At 45.8% G+C, this 6,000-nt stretch overlaps 1 long non-coding RNA gene across 2 annotated transcripts in view; it reads right to left on the bottom strand.

Annotated features, from left to right (window-relative positions):
• Positions 1–633: 633 nt before the first annotated feature.
• LOC135396114 (uncharacterized) overlaps positions 634–6,000 on the bottom strand; it is an 83,497-nt gene continuing 78,130 nt past the window's right edge. For both annotated transcript variants that reach the window (XR_010423312.1, XR_010423309.1), the window contains one exon: positions 634–708. This is a non-coding gene — a long non-coding RNA (uncharacterized LOC135396114). The remainder of the gene's footprint in view (positions 709–6,000) is intronic.

Below are 6,000 nucleotides of genomic sequence, written 5' to 3'. Positions count from 1 at the left end.
GTCTCAGGGACGATGACTAAAAAAAAAAAAAAAACTTGTCGATGGCGCCACCTGTTTACGAATTATTAAGCCTGGTGACCTTCGTGAAACACTCGGTATACGGCGAGTGACGTCCTCTTCACCATATACATCACAGAGAAGATCGAGCCAATCCGAGTGCACACCCAGCCGGAAGGACCGCCACATCCAGCTGAAAGGACCACCTTGCACCGAAACGGCGCGTCCGACGGCACGCGGTGGGTGCCTCGGTCGGTAAACCGCTGTGGATGTAGAGTTTCTGAATTGAATTGAATTGAATTGTATTTCATCTGTGGCATAGATGTGGGAAATGGGAGGAGCGCTGTAAAAACAGCTTGTACAACAAATGAAGAAAGTCGTGCCAAATATCGAAGCTGCTTCCTGCGACGTCGCTGGGTTCAGCTTCTGGAGCTTGCTTCGCCTTCTGTTCTTCAGTCAATGTTTGCGGCTTCTGTTGTGTTCGTGGTCGCTCGTCAGTGGAGTCAGTATTCTTAGTAGTTTTAACAAACATGCGTATGTGAAGAAATATATGTGAAGAATGAGATGTGAAGAAGATATGTGAAGAAAAATATGGAGATAGTGGTTCCGCAACCATGGATCCATCCGAAGGTGACTGTGTCACTGCCGATGAATCGGCTGTGTTCTCCATGGATCTTGTCTACCAGCTGGCCTGCGTCTATGCCATCCTTCCTGAGTGAAAAATGAAAACTGTCGTTTGTAAGAAATGGGCGTGCATAAAATACTTTGTATAGGGGCGAGCCCCCTCGAGGCAAATCTCATTATTACAGCGATAGCGGTACCCTTTCAATCGACTGAGAAGAAAAAAAAAAGACATGGAACACAACTTGATGCGCAAACGCAGAAAACAATGTGTAAAGAAAAAAAGTAAAGGAATGAAACGTGGATTTGTTTCGTGGAAGTCGATTTCTGTGTCGAGTCTCGGCAAGATGTGCTGTTTGGGTGTATTTTGATTAAAAGCGCTAAAACCCCAGTGCCGGGGAGCTGGGTGTATTTCCCGAGCTTTTCGTCAGACAGTCTAAAGGAAATATCGGCACAGCTCCCTGTGAAGTCAGCCCAGGAGGCACGATTTCCCAAGCAGATTGCCGATATGCCTGGCAAACAAAGTAAATTGGGTCGTACGTAAGGCCGCCACGTTCTTTTGCGAAGATCGTCACAGGTGTACGGGTAAAACAGGATAAAATCGGGTGATATCATCTCAGAGAAAGGATCTTTTGCAAGTAAAGAAGGAAAGAAAAGCGAAAAACGTGATAATGAGAGGCAGCATCGAGTGCGAAGGGCTTGGTGTTCACCAGTGCCTGCATGAGAGGCTGGGTTTGAGCTCTGGTAAGTTCGGATTTTTCGGGGGGGAGGGGGGTTCGGGGTCTGACCTGAAGTGATGATTATGCAAATCGTGGGTAAAACCTGTACTCTTAAAAATGAACTTCACCACATAGCACGCTCCTAGCCCACCATCGTCCCGAATGACAACGTCCTCTCCCCTGATTTGTTGAAAACTGGAGGCGGAGCCTATTTTGTTGCATTATGTGCGGCATAATGGCACAAAGTGGTGGTGGTGGTGGTGGTGGTGAAAGGGATTGCCGTTGTCGGCCTCACGTATGTGGGCAACGTCACGACTGTCGCCCTGGGGAAATGTGCGTCCTGGGCCGACTTCTAGGGGAACTGTGCCGACATAATGGTACAAAATTGGCTCCGCTTCCCGTTTTCAACAAATCAGGGGCGAGAACGTCGGTCCTTTTCTTTCTTCAAATTTCAAGTGAGTATAACTGTTACACTGCGCACCACCTTCATGCCCAGACGAGTGAATACAGTACATGCTCTTTAGTGGCACGTCGAAGGTATATACTGAACATACAAGGTGGTCAGATCTTAACAGATGGCGTAGCCAGGTTGGTTGGGGGGGGGGGGGGGGTTCAAACTTACCCTTAAATCGTACCTTTGGTGCATTTGGGAGATTGAAACGAGGGCAATATCCTCTACCCTCCCCCTCCCCATAGAAAACCCCCTCCCGAAATATATTTCTGGCTATACGCCACTGTATACGTTGGTTTCGGCGCAATATCATCGGGCGCGGCCATGACGCACCCACACCGCTGTAATGGCTACCGGGTGACGTCAGGCAAAATAGCTCCTCTGGAGGGGACTGCGGTATTGGTTGCGCGCATATCAGTGGGCGCGGCTATGACGCCCCCACAGTGCTATAATGGCAACCAGGTGACGTCAAGCAAGATGGCTGCTCTCCAGGAAACTGCCGTATTCGATCGATCGAATTCTGCCTTCTTTCTGGTTGCGCTCTGTGCACTCTTAGAAATGAGGGGGCGTGGGGGGAGGGGTAATGGCAGGATGGGCTCGTCGCTGTTGGCCACACAGAAATGGGCGTCGTCACAACTATAGCAAAAAAAAAAAAAAGGGAGGCGTACGCCTTTTTGTGACAATTATGAACAGCATAAGTGTCACAAAACAGGCGTACGCCTCCGGTTTTCAACAAATCAGAGCAGATAACGATATCGTTCGAGATGATGGTTGGCTAGGAGCGTGCTATGTGGTGAAGTCCATTTTCAGAGTGTGAGTCTCCCCCTGGATGACGTATGCTTTCCACACAGTTGAGGGAGCGCTTCCCACTGAAGTCGGCCCAGGACGCATATTACCGTCCTGTCTCCCTCTCCTTCCCGCTCCTCCCACTCTCTCCCAATCTGTATTTTAAACGCGAACTATCTGGTTGACCCCAAGGTTGCACGTTTGTCAACATTTGTCTAAAAAGAAAAAAAAAATCAAGAACACCTCTATCCCTCTGTCCACGTATTATACACCGACCACAGCCACAATTGCTTCGCGGTGCCAGCTGGAGATCAAATCTAATCAAACACCGCGGCAGCCACTCTCGAGCATACGGCGCCTAACTCATACAGAACTAAGTAAGCACAAAAGTCGGAGGAAATGTCGACCTAGAGACAGGTTCACGACCCCGAATACAATCACCAGTTCACCCTCGATGTGCACGACCATATGCCAACAGCGAGCAAACACGAATGGGTGTACTAGAACAACAATGGTACGAACGGGTATCGAAGCAGAAGGCACGGTTCGTGTTCAGGTCAAAGACTCCGAAACCATTGCGTGATAGCGGACGAAAAAATGACAGCGATATCTCATCCGCGTAAAAAAAAAAAAAAAAAAAAATGAGCAGGAGGGGCCCTGCTTGCATAAGCCTGGCCTTGCAAAGTTTTTATGGCCGTTTCGTATAGTGAAACCCTTTTTCTTTTCGCGTTATATGGTATACGGGGAGGTTCGCACCCCGTAAGCCTTGCCGGAGGGCATTGACATGGGGACGAGTGCCTACACGATCAGAAGGAATCCGACTATGTATTTGGCGCGGATGTCACAGTCGGTGATGCGGGTACATTCATTTAATTGGCAAACGCACGATAGAAAATTAAAAAAAGAAATAGGGATGAGAAACGTAGGTTATGACGTGGTATTACGATGTTTCGCGCTTACCTTGGTTTAAACGTTCTTTACGGTACGTCGAACAGAATGGTAAAAGAGAGCGAAATAAATTTTAGGATTTTTCTGATAACCTTAGCAAATTTCTTTCTGAAAGGTCATTTGCGGATCCATCCTATATGCCTCCACGTGGGCCCTGGCCTCTGCAGCTTTGTGTATGCCAGTTTTTACTCAGAGTCCATTTTTTGCATATAATAGTGTGCTTCAAAAGTAGTTCGTCCTTTACGGTTAGTATTTCACTGTCTGGGATGAAATGTTATTTCAGCAACAATGTTCTTATCTAGTTTCCTTCTAATGTAATTGGCGATTAGAAAAAGCCGTATTAGAATGTCAGTACTTGGTAGTTTTACTATTAGTAGTTTTGCAAAGTGATTATGCTGTGCATGTACAGCTTGGGACAAAAGTTTACGGAACACCGGGTTGTCGCATTTCTCCTTTGGAGCGACACCCTAGCAGCAGTCAAGAACGGACGCACATACTGAGAGATGAATAAAGTAGCCAGTCACCCGTTTCTTATTCAGTCTCTTCCTGAAAGCCAGCAGGGGCCCGCTCCGATGAAGAAATACGCCAGTGCCGTGTTCCGTAAACTGTTGTCCCAAGCTGTACCACACCCCTATTTTAATGCCTGCTGGCGCTGCCGCTGTATAGATTCTTAAAAATGAAGTTTACGGCAGAGCACGCTCCTGGCCAACCATTATCTCGAATGATATCGTTATCTGCAATGATTTGTTGAAAACAGGAGGCGTACGCCTTTTTTGTGACACTTAGCAAACAGGGTTGGGTATATCCCTTATGGGATATCCCCATGGGATATCCAATATCCCATGGGATAGGGTGAATAAGTGTCACACAAAAGGCGTACGCCTCTCGTTTTCAACAAATCATGATGACAACATTGATTGTGATTTGAACAACAATGATTTGTTGAAAACAGGAGCCGTACGCCTTTTGTGTGACACTTAGCAAACAGGGTTGGGTATATCCCATATGGGATATCCCCATGGGATATCCAATATCCCATGGGATAGGGTGAATAAGTGTCACACAAAAGGCGTACGCCTCTCGTTTTCAACAAATCATTGCAGATAACGATATCATTCGAGATTACGGTTGGCTAGGAGCGTGCTATGAGGTAAAGTTCATTTCCAAGAGTGTAGGGTTTCTTAATGTAAAAAAAAATCAACGAGACAATGTATCCTACAAGTACCGGTGGTCACGGGCTCACAACAGAGATTGACGAAACTGCACAGTCACTATTCAGGTCAAGATACGCTTGAGATCATACCTGGGTAGTAATGTCATTACTGTAATGAAATTACAGTAATGAATTACTTTTTCTGGTAATTTGTAATGTAATGCATTACTTAGGACATTATGCAATTTGTAATGTAATTTAATTAGATTTGGGCAGTAATTTTAATGACATTACTCATTACTTTTTACAAAAGAATCGAGTCAGTGTTCTGTGTTGGCACTTGGCAGAAAGAGAGTTGGCAACTGGCGAGTTAAAAGAATTCTAACGCCCACAATGAATTTCCACATCCTCAACATCGTTACGATTAAGCTCGCAGTAATAACTTTGTAATGTCATTACTTTTTCGTAGTAACTGTAATGTAATTTCATTACATTTCAATTGCAGTAATGAGTAATGTAATTTAATTAAATTCTAGCTGGAGTAATAAGTAATGTAATTTAATTACATGTTAGAAGTAATTTACTCAGGTATGCGATACGTCGATACGTCACGATACGGGAGAGCTATACACTCATAGCTTTCAGCAAATCACGGGAAAGAGGACGATATGATTCGGTTGGTTCTGAGCTCTTTACGGGGCGATGTTCTGTTTTTGGAGTGTAGCAAATGGTACAAAGGAAGCATTTCTCTGGAGCGAATATTCCATCGACTCGTTCCACATAAAGGACTGGTTGGTGCTTTCCAATGCATACATATCTATACGCATGTCCACAGCTCCGTGCTTGTTTCACATATAGCACCCTGAAGGCCAACCGTTGCGGAGAACGACGTGCTTCCATGCAAATGCATGTTTGTTTCTCGATAGTGTCGTATCTGGACGACGAGGAAACACGTTTGGTCTTGGTTTGGGACCGATCAGAAAGGTTCTGTGATGCATATAAATGCACGTTTTGCACGTTGTGGCATATATTACGCATGAAAGTGCACGAAAAGTGTATATTTTGCCATATTTTCAGGCGCGAGAGCTTACTTCTTCTTTTTTCATGAATGGTTTTGTTGGTTTCGGGACGGCGTTGGGTCGTCTTTCGAGAAAATTCTTGTCGGAATCAAATATTTTTCATGTTTCGGTGGGGTGAGGTGCGGCGTCCAGCCCACCCTGGCTGCTCCATCCTCCACTGCGTGCATGACCGATGGGCCGTACTTCATCTTCGCCACATTACCGTTACGAAGACGGGCGGCATTCGCATTTTGATCGGCATCATGC

The sequence above is a fragment of the Ornithodoros turicata genome, chromosome 5, assembly GCF_037126465.1.
Source record: "Ornithodoros turicata isolate Travis chromosome 5, ASM3712646v1, whole genome shotgun sequence".
NCBI lineage: Eukaryota > Metazoa > Arthropoda > Arachnida > Ixodida > Argasidae > Ornithodoros > Ornithodoros turicata.
Note: the sequence above shows the minus strand (reverse complement) of the source record. Positions and strands in the feature narration are given on the sequence as shown.